The sequence below is a fragment of the Anabrus simplex genome, chromosome 4, assembly GCF_040414725.1.
Source record: "Anabrus simplex isolate iqAnaSimp1 chromosome 4, ASM4041472v1, whole genome shotgun sequence".
Lineage (NCBI taxonomy): Eukaryota > Metazoa > Arthropoda > Insecta > Orthoptera > Tettigoniidae > Anabrus > Anabrus simplex.
In genome coordinates this window covers 349,407,959-349,430,477 of record NC_090268.1, presented here as the reverse complement: position 1 = coordinate 349,430,477, position 22,519 = coordinate 349,407,959, and positions in this window count along the sequence as shown.

The following is a 22,519-nucleotide window of genomic DNA, read 5'->3' as shown; positions in this document are numbered from 1 at the left end:
GAGCTCGAAGGTTTGGCAGTTTTATTTGCCTTAGAAAAGTTCCGTCTCTATCTGGAACATGTCAAATTCGACCTGGAGACAGATAACCAAGCCTTAAGCTGGGTCTTAGGTAGGCCGCGTCGTACTGGTCGTATAGCCCGTTGGGCCATCCGTATTTCTGCCTTCCAATTCAATGTCAGGCATATCAGAGGTACCGAAAATGTTATTGCTGATGGACTCAGCCGTATGTTTTCTAACGACGTCGAGACCCATGAACCGGTCGACAGTTCATCACCTTCCGAGTCCATACTATCCGAGGTTAATGCCATCTTAACCGATGCTCCCATGCTCTTTAGGGATATCGAGAAATACCAACGTGAAGATCCTACGCTGGCTCCGATAATGGAAACCCTTTCTTCTGGGGAACATGTCGTCCCTTATGTTCTGAGGAATGGTGTTTTATTTTGCCCTTCGAGGCATGACAAGATGATGAAAGTTGTCGTTCCAGCTGTTCTCGTGCCTATGATCTTCAAATACTATCATGAGACCCCATTGGGGGGGCATCTTGGAATCTTTAAAACCCGTGAAAAGATTCGTGAAAGGTTCATCTGGAAAGGTATGGACGGTGAAATTCGTGAACTTGTAAAAGCCTGTAAATCTTGTTTGCTTAGTAAACCAACCATGTCCACTAAGGTAGGCCTTTTGTCTTCTCATCAAGCGTCGCGCCCCATGGAACGCCTGTATATTGATTATGTGGGACCCTTCCCCCAGTCAAAGGGGAATGCCAACAAGTTCATCTTTGTATGTGTAGATGGTTTTACTAGATTTTCCTGGTTATTTCCGACTAAGCTGGCTACCGCTCAGTCCACCATTACCTGCTTAAATTCTATTTTTGCTTCTTTTGGTCCGTGTCAATATATTGTATCTGATAATGCTAAGGCTTTTACATCTAATTTATTTCGTAAATTCTGTTTTGACTTATCAATATCTCATGTAACTACTTCTGCTTATTACCCGCAACCATCTCTGGCTGAACGGGTTAACCGTAATCTCAGGTCCGCTCTCATTGCTTATCATCATGAAGATCCTTCCAGGTGGGACACGTCCCTGCATTGGTTAGCTTTTGCTTTGAATTCGGCGGTTCATGAATCTCACAAGTTTACTCCAGCTTCTTTGATGTTCAAGTTTGTTCCCAACTCGCCGCTCTCTAACCTCTGGTCTCTGAGTGACATTCTGCCCGAGACAATAGATCCGGACAACATTAAAGATCTTTGGAAGAAGGCTAAAGCCAATCTTAAAGTGTCTCATGAAAAGGTTAGGGAAAGGTATGATCGTGGACGGAGACCCACCCCTTTGAAGGTAGGTGACCAGGTTATGGTCAAAAATTTTGTTCCCGCGGGCAAGCTTGCCCCCAGATTTCATGGGCCTTGTATCATTCTCGATTTTCTTACGCCGGTTACCTTATTGTTAAGTAATCCAGCCACCGAGAGGATATTTAGAGTTCACCTGTCCCAGGTGAAACCAGTGTAATTTCTGTGTTAACTTGCTTCATATTATTTTGAAAGGATATGAAGGTTATATTTTTTTTTTGAGTTTCACTTTTAAGGCATTCTGCACTACCTATAATATTTTGTTTCAGATGTAAGCATTTTTGTAAAACCTGTCCCGACCCGTTAAGCTGCCATTCTGTCCTTGCCACGGCCATTACCACGCTCCCATCTCCTGCTCCACCTTACACTGTGGCTTCATAATATTTAATGCCATGGATATCTACACGCCGCTGGCCCCTCAACCTCTCCATAATGCCTGTACCCTCAATGAAGACGATGGTCCAACACAATTCTGCCGCCTAGCTTTAATGTTTCAGTGCCCCCGCAGCCGCGCAGCGCCGTGCAGCAACTGGGGAGGGGGATGGGCCCCCTCCTCTCCAGCGAGGCCGACATGTGCACGGCGAGCCGGAGCTCTCCTCCCGGCCAAGGCGGATGTGCGGCGCACGACCTGCTACTGGCCCGCAGCCTGTATATGTTCACCGCGGGCGCGGCGTGTTTCAACACCTCTGCTCCCCTCATAGTGCGGGCGAGCGGTATCTCAGGGTACTTAAGGGGTCCGAGCGGCCTCCTTTTGGACGCAAGCTGCAACGGCCGGTCTGGCCATCCAACTTCATCAACATCAACTACATGGACAGTTACTATAAGAGATAACTACACTTGGGAATTCAACAGCAATATTTGGTGGACATTGCAAATTTTTCCTTCACTTTTAAGTATTAAAAGCTTATCTTCAGAAATTCAACTTCTATAAACATAAAGACTTTACTTCACCTGCAACAACAAAATTTTGGAACCGAATTAAGAAATTTCTCAAATACTTCTGCAAGTTATCTTAATATCAACATCAAAACTTGGAACTTATTTTCAAACAAAAGTTTATGTTCTTCTGTGTTACCCCTTGGAGGAACTTTTGGGGGGGGAGGTCTGTACCGGGCGGTACACCTCCACACCGTTTATTTAAAAGTTGCGCCAGTTAAAACTCCTCTTCTGGAGGAAGTCTGAACTTTATCTACGGTCTTAATTTCCAAATTTCTCAGAAGATGTCACTACCTGGAAATTTTTGAGTTTGTGAACTGTGTCATTTTCGACGTACTTTTGTTTTGCTTGTATTAAGAGGTGTGAACTTTCTCTTCTAGAGGACACTACTGAAGATCAACAATAGTGCAACCTAGTGCGGAGTCAAAGAACTATTTTGTTGGAGAAAATTTAATTTCAGGAGTTTGTTCTTTGTTAAATTTCTTTCTGTCATTGTTTAAGTTGGCAATATTTACCCCTTTCTTCCCCTTGTTTTGAATGTATCCAATCACGAATTTCTTCAATGAATTTCTGACCAATCTGGTGTATCTTTCCCCAACTTGAATCTGTTGCGGGGTCCTACCCAATAAAATCTTTGTGGGAGGGTGTTTTCTTTCCCCTAACGCCTAGAATTTTCTGCGAGAGTATTTAAACTGCTGATTTTAGGGTCTCCGGGCCACTTCTGTTCCATCTTTCAGTGTATTAAGTACATAGCAGGAGGCGGGAAGCGCCTCTTTCCTCGGCTGCGATCTACTACCAGGTAATGGCCTATTAATAACTTCTTTTCTTGCTAGGTCGGCAGTTTAACTCTCGCGGCGGGTTCGAAGCGTTTTCCATCATGTAACCTTTTCCTAAAATGTAACTACTCTTTTCTTCTATTCTCTTGTAAAGCTACATAATGGGATAGAGAGTGCTAACCCTCTCGAGCTCCCACTCATATTGTTTTGAGGTGAACTTATTTTTCACAACCTATTCTTCGATAACGTAAAATTATTGTTCCTTTCTTAAGTCACCTCTGTAGTATGGGATTAGCCCTTGCATCAGTGGCCTAAGAGCCAAAATAGGTCTTAAAAACAAAGTGTATTAGGAGTGCAAGTTCGCCTCCTCTCAAATTGTTATTTTAGAGGTCATTTAATTAACATTCTTTTCGTTTAATAGACCTCAGTAGATTGGGTATTTTACCCCTGTGTTATGTCCGTTGAGGACAGCTTGAAGGTGGAGTTTAGTGTGGCCTGGGAGAGGCTTAAATTGGAGAGCGTGTCGCTCTTTTAAAAATTGTATGTTGTATGCCTCGAGGAGGTTTTTCAGTGTAATTTGGAGCAAGGGCTCCTAGGTATGAATGGGGTTTTCTGCCCCTCTGTTAAAATTGTGTTTGGGATAAAACTGAGCTGATTGCCCAAGCATTGTGAATTCGGGGCTCGAAGCCCAACTTCTGTAAATATTGTAACTACCTTTTTTGACTTGCTACTCTGTAACTGCCATGCTTGTTACTTATTTATTTTGAAAAAAAAATATAACCTTATTAAATTTTAAATTTTGTTTACATCCACTATATTTTCGTAGCTTGAGATCCATTCACGCCCGCACCTTCTTTCACCTCTACCTACCACCAAAACACGGTAACACATACAATCCTCCCTTCATACCGCAAATGAGTGCCTGTAATTTGTAAACGACACAGCTTGTCACGAATGTCAGAAAAACGTCTTATTTTATTTCCAACCATCCTAATATTAGAGTGACGCAGTTCATATGAAGCTATCGATAGAACGAATATGGCCATAACGTTTCAAAATACCTGAGCTAGACATAGGTTGATGACACAGAAACGTGCAGGGGTCATCTCGTTGAGGAGGAACATCCATAATTCAAGAACAAACTCCGCTGGCTTGTTATAACTTTGGACACACGCGATCTCGTCCTGTGGGATAATATAGTGTGGCCGTCCCTTGGGGACTCGCCCCTTGCATGTTGCGACACCTCTCTGACGTCTTCTGCCAGTCACAGCAACATGGGGAAACAGTATCTTAGTAAAATCATCATCACGCTATCTATACTGCTTCCACTCCATTAACTAATAGACTCCATGGCAATACCAATAGACTGCATCGATTTCTGATCCGATTTTTACATGATACTCTATCTCCACTGTGTTTAAGGGCACCAGACGTGGAAAGACAAATTAAAGATTCGCATTTTTTCACTTCTTTGAATATAATAAACTTTCTTAAGTACAAAAATAAATATGTATATTCCTTCTGTTTTAATATGGCACCAGTACTGCCACTTCCTTTCAGCTGTCGCCTAACGATAGAGGATGGTTGCCCGGTTGTACTTCCTCTTAAAACAATAACCACCACCACCTATCTGTCACCTAATATTACATTTACGAAAATGACACTTTTTTAATCTTAAGAGCTTTAGCAAGCGTAATTAGAACCCTTCTTCAACTGTGTAAAACCTATAAGGAAGACGCAGCCTGTTTCCAGTCATTTGGCCTGGTCTGGAATGGAATTAATGAAGCCCCTTCTAGCCTATCGCACTCCTCTGGGGGCAATTATTAATGAATGATTAATGAAATGAAATGATTTTGGAGAGTGTTGCTGGAATGAAAGATGACAGGGAAAACCGGAGTACCCGGAGAAAAACCTGTCCCGCCTCCGCTTTGCCCAGCACAAATCTCACATGGAGTGACCGGAATTTGAATCACGGATTGAGAGGCCGGCGTGTTGCCGCCTGAGCCACGGAGGCTCTTGTATGTATTTCCCTAAAATAAAAGTGGCATGGCACAAAACCCCTCCACAATATTCAGGGAGAATATATTTTCTTCGTGAGACCCCATTTTAATCGTGTGAAGTCTGGTTCTATGGCTGAGTGATTACTGATCTAACCTTTGGTCCAAGAGGTCTCGGGTTTAATTCCTTGCCGTGTCTGGGATTTTGAGCTTAATTGGTTAATTCCACTGAATCAGGCTCTGTGTGTGTGTGTTTGTGTGTGGGGTGTGTGTGTCTGTGTCTGTGTGTGTGTGTGCGTGCAGTCTTCAACATTAAAATACGTCATATGTAGAGTCCCATACTACAGACGCGCAGGTCACCTACAGGTGTCAGACCGAAAGACCTGTAAAAAGCCTATCCGGAGGCTATACAGCATTTTTCTTTTTTGCTATTTGTTTTACGTCGCACCGACACAGACAGGTCTTACGGCGACGATGGGATAGGAATGGCCTAGGAAGTGGAAGGAAGCGGCCGTGGCCTTAATTAGGATACAGCCCCGGCATTTGCCTGGTGTGAAAATGGGAAACCACGAGAAACCATTTTCAGGGCTGCCGACAGTGGGGCTCGAACCCACTATCTCCCGAATACTGGATACTGGCCGCACTTAAGCGACTGCAGCTATCGAGCTCGGTATACAGCATTGTACAGAGTGGACGGAAACGTCTTGAACATGGAATATGAGCGTTGGAATGTTGGTCATACTGATAAATAATTTGAAAAAAATCTATACCTTGATCCGTTTTCATTTGATGAAGTTAGCCAATCAGATCGCTTCGTGGAAGAATTCAAACGGGCTTTGCGAGGCGGTATTGCTAAATCTGCACGTGGCTTAAGATCGGCTTGAGAACACCATTCAAAGAAAAATTTCATGTTGCAGAACATAGTCCGAGAGGCTTCGAATTGCTTCACTAGAGAATTTCCTCCCTTACTTCCTAAGCTGCATCAGCTGTAGCATGTTAGTAATTGCCTAAGGAAAACGTTTTATTCGCCTTGGTTTATACCTCACACGTACTCAGTGGAACTAAAATTCCAGCAAACAAACGATTGTAGTGTCAGATGAGCAGCGTGTTATGTGGGATTAGTATTATCTCGTCGGAGCATGTTGAACATGTTTATGATACGTAATGGTTTTAAACTTTTGAGACTGCAGAAATCATTATAAACGTTCTTGCGTACATGTGAAATATATGGTAACATTTTTTTCTATTAGAATGGTAATCATTTAAAGGAAATATGCAAACATTACGAAGAAAAAAATATGCGCAGAAATGGAGCCCTGTTCCGGTACAAAAGCGGCAAGAATGATACTAAATGTACTGGTACCGGGCGAGTTGGCCGTGCGCGTAGAGGCGCGCGGCTGTGAGCTTGCATCCGGGAGATAGTAGGTTCTAATCCCACTATCGGCAGCCCTGAAAATGGTTTTCCGTGGTTTCCCATTTTCACACCAGGAAAATGCTGGGGCTGTACCTTAATTAAGGCCACGGCCGCTTCCTTCCAACTCCTAGGCCTTTCCTATCCCATCGTCGCCATAAGACCTATCTGTGTCGGTGCGACGTAAAGCCCATAGCAAAAAAAAATGTACTGGCTGAATCATTAGGAGCGATAGTATTTCTAATGTTGAACACCAACACCATTATTTATGTCTTCTTTTTGTTCGTTACTTGTTTTAAAGTCGCACTAACACATCGAAAGTTTTCGGCGACATGCGAAAGGGATAGGACGAGCAAGGTAGTGACAGTGGCCTTAGTTAAGGTACAGCCGCAGAATTTGCCTGGTGTGAAAATGGGAAACCAAGCAAAACCATTTTCAGGGCTACCGACGGTGGAATTCGAACCCGCTATCTCCCGAATGCAAGCACACAGTTGTGTGTCTCTAACCACTCGGCTAACTCGCTCAGTTTCAATTATAATCATGGCGCACGGTCGTGAAATTATATGTGAAATTATATTTATATCTTCGAAGCACAGAAAGTCCCATGGGTGCAATGCTCCCTATCATCGCATGTTCATATAATTGAACATTCAACCTTTAGCATATAGGTACCTACACGTAAGTGGAGAACATTGAGTTGAACACTATGCAACATCCTCAAGGACTGTGTTCAGTGACACCAGGGTATAATATGAATGGATGAAAACCATAACGGTATAAGTAGCATTTTGATCATTCAGAGTAAAAGGCATTTAAACATCTTCACACTCATATAAAGCATGCTATTTGTAGTTATAGCACCTATCACTAGAGCGAAGAATATTAACGCTATGACTAGTATCTCTTTGCTGGTGAAAGAATACACCCTCCCGGAGTTACATCCTGCACTTAACTCATTTGTCACGGACATCGTCGATCAGATGGAGCTCAGGAGAGCTGTTCGTGCGCACTCTCTTTTGACTCTGCAAACAATAACTGTGCTGAGGTTAGGAGTGAACAGTGTTTGCTAAATTTATTCTAGAGTACAGCCATGCCCCGCCCCCGAGTACGTGTCCCTGTTGAACATCTGGAGCCATTTGAACGGGGTTGCATTGTGTGCCTGGGGAAAGCTGGATGGACGTATCGACGGATAACTGCACAATATGTTGGGCATAATGTATTGGTGTGTCACTGGTTTCAGCAATAGTCTGTGGAAAATTCCCACACCCGTAGACTAGGCTCCGGACGTCCACACCATACTACAAAAAGTTGGGATGGCTACTTTTAAATGACCGTAGAAAAACGCACCAAATGACCCTCGTCTATCAGTTGCTTTCTTCAAACAGCCCCACCTACCTATCGTCCAATTTTAGGCTTCTTTCTTCGTTCCATGAAATTAACACTCGTTCCGGACCACTACTTGAAATAGCACCGCATCGAACGAATACCTACAGCCATTCATTGTCTGGTCTCCGCTACAAGGTTATGCAATACGATTCCGGATGATATTAAAAAGTCTTGCTCGTCTAGGACATTTAAAACAGCCTACCGTAAATTCCTCCAGAGTAGATACAGTTGACTCGAATGAATGTAAGAGTGAATGACGTGTGAATGAAACCAAAAATGACGTACTAGATTTAAGTTCTTAGGCTATCCCATTTACGTTCTGACTACTCTCATTTAAGGCTATAGACTGTTCATAGAAATAGACTACATAGTAACATCGATTTTAGTACACTCAGATCGTAACATACTAGTAAATTTATTTTAGCCTTATATTTGAATTTTTCTTTAAGCTAGTTGTAGATATATATTTTAGGTTATAAGTTGACATATTTCTTTTTGTTATTATCCACTCTCTATTTATCCTATAATTTTTCATCAGTAGTAACCTTAATTAATTGTATTATTGTAATTCCTTATCTGACTTACATATCTCAATAACAGTAATTGATTACAATGATACTTTAGATCAGGGCCTCTCAGGGTGCATGCGCGTGGTGCATGCACTGTGCACGGTGCAAAAGACGACTTGGCTTGGTTGACCAGAGTGCAGACCCCCCACTCCTCGATTTGGAGCAATAGCGCTTACTCTCTCTTTCCTCACACTTGTCTCGCTCGCTCCGCCTGTCTCCCTCTGCCCCACTTGCGCCGTAGCGCTCCAAATCCGGGCTGAGTTTAGCCGAGTAGAGCCGAGTAGAGCCGAGTAGAGCCGAGCTTAGCCGAGTAGCCCAGAGACGAAGCGTTGATCCGAGTCATGCCGAGCAACACCGATGCACAGTGCATGGAGCTCTTGCGCCTCGCTCTGCACGCGTGAGATTTTGGGCGTTTGAGAGGGTCTGCTTTAGATTAATACTGTAAATACTGCCACTTAATAAAGACACAAATAAATAAATAGTACACACGCACGTCAAGATCAACGCATTGTGCGAGCAACGACGACGGACCAAACATCATTCTGGAACTAAATCCGGTCACATAGTGAACATGCTGTGTCAACGAGGACCACTGGGAACCGTCTGCTTGCAGCAGGTTTAAGATCACGTGTGTCTCTCCTCAGGCTGCCACTGACACCACGACACCGCCAAACACGCCTACTCTAGTGTCGTGAAGGAGTCGACTGGAGAGGGGAATGGCGCTCTCTTGTCTTCAGTGATGAGAATAAGTTCTGTCTGTATGCAAGTGAAAAAAAATGCGTATGGCTTTTAGTGCCGGGAGTGTCCGAGGACATGTTCGGCTCGCCAGGTGCAGGTCTTTTGATTTGACGCCCGTCGGCGACCTGCGCGTCTTGATGAGGATGAAATGATGATGAAGACGACACATACACCCAGCCCCCGTGCTAGCGAAATTAACCAATGATGGTTAAATTTCCCGACCCTGCCGGGAATCGAACCCGGGACCCCTGTGACCAAAGGCCAGCACGCTAACCATTTAGCCATGGAGCCGGACCGTATGCAAGTGATGGACGTACACGTGTACGGGGTGGACCTGGTGAGCGGCCTATTTCAGAGTGCATTCGTCCGCGATACCCAGGTCCCACCCCGGTGTGGGGTGCGGTCACAGTTGGTGTTTCTGCAGCATAACGTAATCAGTACCCGCTACATTGCACAGGTTGTTGTCCCCGTGCTACTGCCATTTCTTCGACGGGAAGGTGATGTGCTTTTTCAGCAGGACAATGCACGTCCACATATAGTTGCTGCGACACAACGTGCTTTACATGGTGTACAACAACTACCCTGGCCAGCACGATCACCGGATCTCTCGCCAATTGAACACGTATGGGACATGATGAGCCGGAAACTCACGCGTTGTCCAGAGCCTGCAAGAACCATTGCCGAACTGCATCAAAAGGTGCAAGACGCTTAGGACATTCTATCTCAGCGCCTTTATGATCGTTTGTATGTGCGAATACACGCCTGCATTGCCGCCAGAGTGGGGGTACACCGTGTATTGATGCGACTGTTTGGGCACCCTTTACTGCGACATGCATGTTTTATTTGGTCTGCATTTGTAATCATATACTCCTACAATGATGAACTATCTGTCACATCACTTGTGATTTTTTTTTTTTTTTTACAATTGGATTTAGGTCGCGCCGACACACATTGGTCTTATACTGACGATGGGATAGGAAAGGTCTAGGAGTAGGAAGGAAGCGGTCATGGCCTCAATTATGTTACAGCCCCAGAATTTGCCTCGTGTGAAAATAGGAAACCACGGGAAAATATTTTCAGGGCGCCGACAGTGGGGATCGAACCCACTATCTCCCGGAAGCAAACTCACAGCTGCGTGGCCCTAACTGCACGGCTAACTCGCCCGGTGTGAATAAAATGACCTTTTCCTCGTGGATGTTGCATTTTTATTTTTATTTTTTTATTTTTCCGGCAGTGTATTACAACTAATCGAGACAAATATGTTGCTAAGTTCAAAAGCGGACTCTTCTGATCTCCACCGTGCAGCTAGTTAAGCTATTCAATGTATTTCCAACCTAGACCGGAAACGACTGTTTTATTGTGAACTTGTGATATATACGTATATATCATACCCTAATAAAATTATTATTATTATTATGAATGGGTCACTGGTAGAATGTTAACGTCCGGTTTACAATATCATTAATTCAAAACCGGTTGGATGCTTGAAGGGCGGAAAATAAATCTTTTGCCATTCCATGTCGTGCGATGTCGGCATACACAATACTTATGGACACACTCCTGGTGTTTACCCGAGAAAATAAATTTAAACTCAGCAATAGCTCATCAAGTAAGCGTCCGGTTTCTCTTCCTTTGAGGTAACGTGTAGTAAAACACGACGTCCAATCCCACACGCAGACAAGCTAATTGTGATCGAGTCAAAACTAATGCACACGATATAAATAATACAAATGAACATATTAACAGAAATAGCTCTTTCTAACTGCTTCACATAAGTATTTATAATTCATACACGGTATTTATTTATTTATTTATTTATTTATTTATTTATTTATTTATTTATTTATTTATTTATTTATTTATTTATTTATTTATTTATAAACTAATCTGATAATAAGGTTGTATAAAAATTCAGGAGGAAATACTGTAGAAGCTGACTAGCCGAAACTGTAAAGTCGTGTTAAGTTCACGCGGACAAGTGGGTTCGTTTCGCAGTGAGGAAGACGAAACATTATAGACAAGATTTTCACTTCTAATAATAATAATGATCTAATTTTATTTGCTTTCCGTCGCGCTAACTACTGTACATTTTCGGTTTTCGGAAATGCCGAGTTGCCGGAATTTTGTTCCGCAGTTCTTTTGCGTGCCATGAAATTTACCCACACGAGGCTGACGTATTTGAGCACCTTAAAATACCACCAGACTGAGCCAGGATCGAACCTGCCAAGTTGGGGTCAGAAGGTCAGCGCCTCAACCGTCTGAGTCACTCAACCCGGCGATTTCCACTTCTTGAGGAGTACATGACCTTGAGGCTCATTCAGTATACTCATGTTAATTCCTGGGGACAAAGGCGGCCGCTCACAGAGCTAACCACTCTACCCAATTAAGTGCCAAGGTCAGAATTTATATGTAGATTTTTACGACCACTAAATGGCATAATAATACTTAATTTCGCGATTTTTTTTAAATTTCGTGTGGCTATTTCTAGCTGAGTGCAGCCCTTGTAAGGCAGACCCTCCGATGAGGGTGGGCGGCATGTGCCATGTGTAGGTAACTGCGTGTTATTGTGGTGGAGGATAGTGTTATGTGTGGTGTGTGAGTTGCAGGGATGTTGGGGACAGCACAAACACCCAGCCCCTGGGCCATTGGAATTAACCAAGGAAGGTTAAAATCCCCGACCCGGCCGGGAATCGAACCCGGGACCCTCTGAACCGAAGGCCAGTACGCTGACCATTCAGCCAACGAGTCGGACAGTTTCGCGATATTAGGTCGCGAATTGTTAATAATTTGCTGAGACGTTTCGATTCTGCGACCAGGATCGTCTTCAGAGCAATAACAAATAATTAATGTATTGGCAACTGTCCCTCTGTGGTAACCAGACTCAAGATAGAGGGACCATATTAGAAAATAACATACGTTAGTTCATTCCAGGGCCTCCAGAGTGAAGGAATTTCAAACACTTTCTAAATTGCTAAACATCCGATTAATTTTAATAAAGTTGACGGCTATATACAGAGTAGATCATGGCTATCCTCCATAGTTAACTCGTCAACATCTTTCTTCTTGACTCTGGAGGCCTTGGAATGAATTATATTTCTAACTGGATCTCTTTATCTTGAGTCTGGTTACTGTGTAGTGACATTTGCCAATACATTATTTGTTTTTGTTCTGAAGACGATCCTGGTCGCAGGATCGAAACGCGTCAGCTAATTATTAACATTAAGCGACCTTAAATCCCCAAATTAAGTATTATTATGTAAGCATTCAACTTCCACTCCTCCAAGGGCTTTTCGAGGCCTGCGCGGAGTTGTTTATTCTTTGCTTTGGAGAACACAGTAGGATATGTCGTTCTATAAAATAGGACCCTGCAGTTTATGTTAATGTTAACTGCGACGTTAATATTTCCCATTACTCTTTTGCTCATATCGCATTGGAAATTTTCCGTTTCCTAGTCACTCACGCTCTACTTATTCACCCTTTCAAACCAATTGTCTCCTGATTGCTGGAATGACTCCTTGTTTGAATCCAATAGTAATCGATACGCGTTCGATGTCTGTGCGGTTGACCCGAGGAATGTCAGGAGGTGACCTGGAGGTGTGTGGCCTCCCAACCCGGACACGCTACCTGGCTGTTTCGTTACTGCTAGTGAATTTCGTTATACGGAAGATTGTGACTATATTATACCATTTTGTGTCCACGAAACATGCCGAGATGCGATCAGTGGCTCCTAACAGACAGAGCTTCGCTAGTTTACGGACCACAGTAGCCGTGAGTTGTAGTTGAAGTATTAATGTTTGAAATATAAGTCAAGGGTAAGTTATTCGATAAACGTTCTCCTATTTTGAATGCCAACGGTCATAGCCGTGTTGAAACATCGGATCCCGTGAGATCACCGAAGTTAAGTAACATTGGGCATGGTGAAGATTTGGATGGATTGCCGCGCGCTGTTTGTGGGGGGTAAGGGAATTGAGGAGCGGAAAGGAACTGGCCACATTATCGTACGTAAACTCCGGCTCAGGCACACCTCTGCGGAGGTTCGGACCTGCCTTCGGGCAGAATACACCCTTACTTTTCCTTTATTTTGAATGACGCTTACACTCTCATATACAGGGTGGTCATAAATAACGTGAACCGAGTACATGAGTGCTAGAGCGCTGGTCATACTCATAGGTCATTTGAAAAAATTACGTCCATACCTTGCGCTGTTGTCAGACATCAGCTGCTGAAGTTAGCCAATCAGGTCGCTTCGCGGGCGAATTCAAATGAGCTCTACGAGGCGGTGTTGCGAAATCTGCACATGGCTGGGTCGGGCTTGAGAGCAATGCCCAGAAATGAGCATCAAACACTAACACACCGTGAGTTTCAGCCATTGCCACCCTGGCGTGTTTGCTGTGGGCCGAGACTATCAACAGGAAGGTCATTGTTCAAGTCCCTCCCCTGGAGAAGTTTATTTCTTCTATTGGCGCTCTCGAGCCGGTCATAAGCCACATGAAGATTTAGCAACACCGCATCGCAAAGCCCACCGAAATCGCCAGCGAAGTGATTTGATTGACTAACTTCAATAGCTGATAACATGTCAACGCCGTGAGATATCTAATTATTTTTTCCAATTATTTATCAGTATGACCTACCCACTTACGTTCATATAACCGGTTCACATTGCTTTCGACCACCCTCTATGTACATTTTTCGTCAATCCTCAAATTTCGTTTTCACCAAGAGAGTTGATGAAGAATATTTTTTATCACGCTGATTGTCACTATCTTACAACTGTTGTTGACGCCGTCGTTCTAGTTGCTGTTTTACATCGGCGTCTTCAGACATCCTGGCCAACAATCCTTTGGGTAACATAACAGATTAGGCTTTCACGGCCGGCGTCACCCGATGATAAATGTTTTCCGGGATTAAAGGCCGAAATTCGATTGTATCCTAGAAAATGCCGGGTGTATTTTCCAGTGAAACATTGGGAGCTGTGAAACCAATAGGATTACGACCTAAACAGCCCATTAATATTATTTCTTTTAAATATAATGCCATATGCTCAATGTGTGTGAATTCAGTACGGTAAAGTAAAGCAAACTCGGGTCGTCGTAAAGCAGCTTTTTCGAGGTACGCCCCCGAGGAAGGTGAGCTGAATGTATCTCTTCGTTCTCATACAAACGCTTGTGCCTATCTTAAATCTCTAGCAGTACCGGGAATCGTACCCAAGCCTCCCAGGAGAGTATCTAAGAGCGGTAATCGTTACACCACAGAGATATTCTTCAGTATGATAATGTAGGGTTTGTAATGATGAGGTAATGAGGTAGGACTAGGGATACTGAAAGGAAGAAACCACGGCTTGATCGTAAGTATGTCATGATACTCACCTAGAGTTTAGGTGGGAAACTATGTAGACCGAATATATGATATTATTCCAAATCAATCCCTTCTAAGCTGTATTAAAGGAGACTTACGTGAAAATTTTAAATTCGGGAATCACACCTAAGACAAATGAAGTATAGGTTATTTCGCTAACAATTCCACGGTTATAGAACTTTGGAACTGACTTATGCTTCTAAAACGGATGTGTACGAAATGTGCGATCTTTGTGTCAGAGCACTCGAAAGAAGCGGAAGAGGTACGTTTCGAGCTCGCAATGTGGAAAGAGTGAATTCTTATTCTTGAGGTCATTCAAGATGATTTCCTTCCACACCCGCAACGTTACGTCCGCGGTGAACAACATGCTACGTGCTCGTAAATCAAATTACTATATGTAATTCCTTCCACCTTTGCTGTACACTATTATTGACTGGAACTAAATAACAACCGATACACAAGATTCATTGAACTACATCCCTTGGTTTTGTAGTAAAAAGTCATACGAGAACTCTCCTTCTGGCCTGCCTAAGTTTGCCATGATTTACCTTGAGATTCAGTAAGATTTCGCACAACGCTATTAGAGCCTAATTCCAAAACATTCGAGAAGAAATTTGTGAGACGTTAGTCCTTGTTTAACGGTGTTTTATATAGCATATCAAGATAACTGTGAGTACTAAGCCTAATGTACTACAAATTGGAAATATTTCTGTGACAGATGGGAATATCTATTTGTACTTGTAAAATAGCAGTATCTCCTAATTTTATTATAGCTGCTGAGTGAGGTACAGTGTGCGCAATGTACTATGTCTTTCGATACAGTCTAGAATAAGTTCGTTACATTAGTTCACCTGTCTCAGAGTCGTCCTTGACTTTGACATAACAAAAGTAACTGTGATATCAATGTTCGTAACACTGTTCCCAATAGAGCCAGTCTCTGTGATGAATGGTGTGAAAGTGTTGCTCATAGTGTTGCTTGATGTATGTATCAATGTAACTTAAAAGCTTTTCAGGCTGTCCAACACACAAGTTCAATATAAATATTACAATATAAAAAAGGACATTGTTAAACAAGGCATAAATACACACACTATTTACTATTGTTTAATAGTGTGTGTTTTTACAGGTATGTTACAGTGTAATATTTGTACTGAATTTGTTTGTTCGACAGACATTTAACTGAGTCGACAGTGGAAAGTATGGCTTCCGTCTTAACAAATGGTATGGGTATTTCAATGCGTTTGGTAATGAACCAACCATCACCTACTTCAAAGAATCATACAACATCTCCTGCATAAGGGCTGTAGGCTTTTTATCGGAGCAACAGGAACCATATCAACATTCTTAGTTGAGTTTTTCAAAAGTGTGGGCATCCCCAAGAATCTGTAATGTGTGATAATTATCCGTTTTGGCCATTAAAGGCTCCGTCCAAATTGTTAGAAATCACCTCTAAAATACTTCAAACGAGAAGGATTAACTCCAGAAAACCCTTAATGGTTATACATACATTCAATATTCAAGTGTTATGGTACACTTTGTCAGATTTAGGCAGCCTGTTATTGTGGGAAGTGCAGATAAATAATTTCTGACGCGGTGAGGAAACCAACTGGAAAGTATTTTACTCGTTTCCCCAGTATTCCTCTTCAGTGACACCTACGCTATCTGTGACATCTCATTGTAGACCTGCTGAGGATCCAACCTGCCCTCGAACTGAAGACTCAACAAACAACAACTTAATAATTGCAGGATCTTGCTGATGACGTATCTGTATGACGTATTGAGAACATTTTAAGAATAATTTGAGCTAGCTATATTATATCATTCAAAGCTACATTACATTTCATTTAGAAGATATATGCAGACATTGCCTCTGCGTTATTTATTTGTATAATGAATGACTGTAAAATATAGGAATATATATCCAGGATGACCGTCGATAGTAGCGTTTTCATTAAATTTTCCCATCCTCGACTTTCATGCACAATACCCGACGGTGCACGATATATGATGTTAGTCGATTTTGAAAGCCTATGATCTCCAATTTTTGTTCCAAAATTGCAAAATCAACTGAGTTCAACACACTATACTAGACTTATCCTATCCAAGACCTCCAAGACCTCTAAGCTAACACGAGAAAGAGAGTAACGTGTCATTTTTTTTTGTTGCTAGTTGCTTTACGTCGCATCGACATAGCTAGGTCTTATGGCGACGATGGGACAGGAAAGGGTTAGGAGTGGGAATTAAGCGGCCGTGGCCGTAATTAAGGTACAGCCCCAGCATTTGGCTGGTGTGAAAATGGGAAACCATGGAAAACCATCTTCAGGGCTGCCGACAGTGGGGTTCGAACCCACTATCTCCCGAATACTGGATACTGGCCGCACTTAAGCGACTGCAGCTATCGATCTCGGTAACCTGTCTTTTGAAACATGTTATCAACCCAGGTGTATTGTTGTATTGTAGTCCTACGCTCGATACTACATAAATCAAGTTCACAAGAATAAATTACCACAGCAGTCAGTAATAGCTTTTCCACGAAGTGATCACAATCTAGCGTGTTCTGGGAACGTAGATGGAAGTTTGTGTCCACAGTAGCTACATGTCGATGTACAAACACTGAAAATATTCGAGCTGTGTTTTGTTTCCCGTCCTGTTTGTGTAATAACACTGATAATACTCTAATTCAATATTCCTTCCTGATGCACCATTACGACGTTGCACGTTTTAAAACTGTGGGCAGAAGGGTTATGACTTCTTAACGTTTTGTAAGAAAATTGATTTCTTGTGTCATTAAATAATGAGAATTTTTCAAAAGTAATTAAAAAGGCCCTAATTCGCTTCAGCCTTTTAAAAAATCACCCCCAAAATGATATTTCTAAAACTGTATTTCAGTCATATATACAAGATACATCCCTGTTACTTTCCTGGGTGCTGTCAAACTTGCTTCAAACACCCCAAAAGTTTTATAACTTTATAGTGTATTCTGGATGTTTGCAAAACTCTCTGGAGCCTTCTAATACAGTATTGAACTTTCAATAATTGAAAACAAGGGTCCAGAAATGTCTATTACAATCACTAAATATATATGTATATATAGTATAATCTTTTGCTTTTCTGAATAATTCTGCAATGTAGTAAATCACTTGTACATTTATTATTTTATCAGAAAGAAGAACCTCACTATTTAAAATATGTAGATTTACCTCTTGCAGTTAAGTGTCTTCAAGATCTGTACGACATCTGTAAAAAATAGTAATAATCTATGGCACAGGGACATGGGGTCAATAAAGACCATGAAATGAAATGCCGCGTGGCCTCCAGAGAGGCCTATGACTCCTATAGGGGACCTGCGCATCGTGACGAGAAGGAAATTATGAAGATGGCACAAACACCCAGTCCCCGTGTCAGGGGAATTGATCAATTATGGTTTCCTGCCGGAAATCGAACCCGGGACCCCTCAGACCAAAGTCCAGTACGCTAAGCACGTATCCATGGAGCCGGACAATAAAAGCCATAACCGTAGTAAACAGACTAAGCATGGACAACTTAGCTACTTATTATTTGTAAAATTATTAGGGATCACTCACCAATAATTCTTTCGATGCTTTTATATTTCTGAGGCAAACAATATTCTTTGAAAGAAGAAAGGAAATGTTCATTAAAACAATCGCCATGAGAAACTCAGTTACTTTTGTCACTCATTTTATTGTTTGATACTTTTTGTCTTGTTTGTATTTTATGTTTTATTTTATTGAATGTTTTATGTGTACCATGAACTTCTTGGTACCGAGCGAGTTGGCCGTGCGCGTAGAGGCGCGCGGCTGTGAGCTTGCATCCGGGAGATAGTAGGATCGAATCCCACTATCGGCAGCCCTGAAGATGGTTTTCCGTGGTTTCCCATTTTCACACCAGGCAAATGCTGGGGCTGTACCTTAATTAAGGCCACGGCCGCTTCCTTCCAACTCCTAGGCCTTTCCTATCCCATCGTCGCCATAAGACCTATCTGTATCGTTGCGACGTAAAGCCCCTAGCAAAAAAAGAAGCTTCTTGGTACAAAGGTAAATGTAATGATAGTCTAGAACTAATAGATACGCGTGTGGACGGAGTAAAGTGATCGCTTTCAGACCCGACTAATCTGAGACAGCGATATTCAGGAGCCTTTTCATGGCCACGTTTCGGTCCTTTGCAGTTTATAAAATATTATAAATTACAATTTGTGGGAATCAATATCCTGCCAACATAGTTACACGTTTCCTAGAAGTGAAGATTCCACGGTGTTTAGAATTATTTAGTTCTTCCTCCGGGTTGAACCGTGTTATTCTTTTCTGTAGGCCTACATTCCGCACAGCTTTCCGACGTTTCGAATACATAGCAGTACTCTTTGTCAAGGGCCGTAAGAAGTCTTGATCATGGACTATCAGCTTTTGCGTAAGATGAACTCCGAAATATGATGGCACCGAAAGTTATTTCTAGCTTTCCAGTTCACTAAGAGGATTCCAACATTTTAGTGCAATTATTATTGTCACTGAAGGATCTCTTACATTAAATAAATTCATTTTCATTTTAGAAATGTGTGTATTTAGCACTCAGTCTGAAAACCACTGATCGGGTGAGTTGGTCGTGCGGTTAGAGGCACGCAGCTGTGAGCTTGCATCCGGGAGATACTGGGTTCGAACCTCACTGTCGGCAGTCCTGAAGATGATTTTCCGTGCTTTCCCATTTTCACACCAGACAAATGCTGGGGTTGTACCTTAATCAAGGCCACGACCGCTGCCTTCCCACTCCTAGCCCTTTCCTATCCCATCGTCGCCATAAGACCTATCTGTGTTGGTGCGACGTAAAGGAGCTTATAAAAAAACTAAAAGTAAGTGACTGTACGATTTTCTATTTACAGCAAGCACTGTTGTTTCTGCATTATTTAATATCTTACCAAGATAGTTAAATACAGAGACTAATCATTAGCTAGTACATCTTAACTTCATTTTCTTTCTGCAGCCTAGTTTTGAATAATCTTTTATCTGCATTCTCAATATTATCCCAATTGATTCCAGCAGAAAGTTTTATTTAACACTAGCTGCTGTACCCGTCATTGGCAGGCTAGCTTGTATGAAATTGCAGTGGTAATGTCGTCTAGTGATGAATGGCAGCAGATGAGAAACGGTACAGGTCAATTAACAATACAGTAGTCATTCTGTGTAATATTATTGCAGATTAGCTCTTGGGTCTCCCTAGGAGGATTAATGTGGGGTAATGGCCTCTGGATCTCAATGTCGCAACACCCTGTGGGTGAGGGTGGTAGAATTAAAACCACGGTATCCCCTGCCTGTCGTAAGATGCGGCTAAAGGGGCCCCACAGACTCCGAACATGGGAGCGTGGTTGGTTGATCACAGGCCCCTTAGCTGAGTTCCGACATTTCTTCTACTTACTAGTGCCGGGACCCTCAGTTTCATTTACCTATCCGACCTTTCTTGGTCATCTCTTGTTCTTTTCAGACCCCGAAGATATTAGGCTTACAAATCCTAGAGAGTATTTCAATTTCAAACCCTTTCTGGCCCTTGTCTTTCTTTCGCCGATATCTTAATTTTTCGAAGTGTCAGACCCCTTCCATTTTTCTACCTGGTTAGTGTTAATAGAGGATGGTTGCCCTGTTGTACTTCCTCTTAAAACTATAATCACCACCACCTGTCAATATCGCAGGTTCAAATCAGGCAGAGGTACGGTTTCCTATATTAATCGCAATTGTATCTCTATCAAAAGAGATGTCATGAATAAAAATGTTCGAAAAATTTTACGTAAGTTTTGTTTCAATTATTTCTAAATAAAGATGATCGTTACCAAAATATCACGTTCCGAGCGAGTTGGCCATGCGGTTAGGGGTGCGCAGCAATGAGCTTACATTCGGGAGATAGAGAGTTCGAATCCCACTATCGGCAGCCCTGGAGATAGTTTTCTGTGGTTTCCCATTTTTACACCAGGCAAATGCTGAGGTTGTACCTTAATTAAGGCCACGGCCATTTCCTTCCCACTCCTAGACCTTTCCTATCCCAATGTCGCCATAATACCTATCTGTGTCGGTGCGACATAAAAGCAACTTGTAAAAAAAAAAAGAGTTAAAAATCAGCAAGAAACAATTTCAGCCACCAATTATCCCCTTTGAATCTGATAATGTCAATTACCCACCATCTAAATTAACACAATTTTATTGTAAATTATATCCCTAATGTCATAAAACTATACCCTACCATCTTCGTGTAATACTCAAACGCACATACATACATACCAGTGGCATGACGTAAGCAATAATGGCAGATGGACAGAACAGATAAAAAGAACAAAAATGAAGGGTGTAAGTGCTCTAGATAGTATAAAAATATTGGGTCGGAAGATCCCGAACGTCGAATATGAAGATCAAAAAATGTGTTTCATTCAGTAGTTAAAACAAGTTACACAAGAACCTCGTTTATCCGGCCCTCATTAATCCGGATCTCCGGTTTATCCGGATCGAAAATAATACTTTGTTTTTACTTGTACAGTATTTATTTTGCGGCGTCGTCTCATCTTGAATGTCTTTTCCGCCAAGGATAGTTAAGGACAGGAATTGGAAGCAGTTCGGCCACGGTCTATCAAAGGTACCGTCCCGACGTTCGCCTGGAATTGAGAATGGGAAACCATGGAAAAACATTCCCAGGACGGCCGAGTTGGGATCTCAACCCATGCTCTTCTGAATGCAACGTGCTATTAATTCACTGGTGGTGAATTCGAAAATGAAACTGGCGCTCCATCAAAAGAAACAATGACTCATGGAGGGGCAAGAATGCAGCTGGACAAACTGATGGCCTATTTAGAATCCTTGCCTGAAACCACATTTAAAGAACTGTTGTTAGTAAAACGTCTTAGTGATCGTGCTGCGCGCAAACGCTATACAAAGTAATGTAAAGCAGAAAAAGCTCACACATTATTTTAGAGCATAAAACAGAGTCGTAAATGTACGAAAAGTGTTTTTATATTTTTGTACAATTCAAAAAAAGGTATTACTGTACAACTTATGTTAATAGATCATATAACATGTACGGTATTTGTTTTCTTAGTTTTTCGGATTATCCGGATTTTCGATAATCCGGATCAGTTTCGGTCCGACTTAATCCTGATAAACGAGGTTCTTGTGCATTGTATGGAGCAAACATTTGCGGGGTAGATGATAGAATTGTAGCATTACATGTAGCTGTAAGTAAATTTGCCAAAATAATAAAGGGATTGCCATGCTGTACTGTAAACAGTTGAGTGAGGATATTGTGTTAATGGATGGGTATACGGGCAAATTTTGTTAAACGATTAATGAAATATTGGTTGAAGCTAAAGTCTGGAGTTCGTCGCCATAAGACCTATCTGTGTCGGTGCGACGTAAAGCCCCTAGCAAAAAAAAAAAAATAGTCTGGAGCAGGAGATTGAATTCTAAAGATAGCCTACCAGCACTAAATGGACCATCGAAATGAAGGTTACTGGGTGACTGGGGTGAGTAAACTACCGGATGATATAGGAATGGGAATGGTGAACCATTAGTAAATAATAATAATTAATAATAATGTTATTTGCCTTACGTCCCAATAACTACTTTTACGGTTTTCGGAGACTCCGAGGTGCCAGAATTTAGTCCTGCAAGAATTCTTTTACGTGCCAGTAAATCTACTGACACGAGGCTGACGTATTTGAGCACCTTCAAATACCACCGGACTGAGCCAGGATCAAACCTGCCAATTTGAAATCAGAAGGCCAGCTCTACAACCGTCTGAGCAACTAATCCCGGCGAACCATTGGTAAAGACATTTATCAAGGGATGATATGTGGTTGTGTAAAAAAGTGGTCCAAAGTGTGAATGATATTGAACGACAAACAATAATGACAGAATATTACAGCAAGAGAACATTTGTTGAATTTTGTTAAGTGAATAAAAAATATGGCATTCAAATGTTAACGAAAAAGGTATATGAAAGGGATAACGTAGTG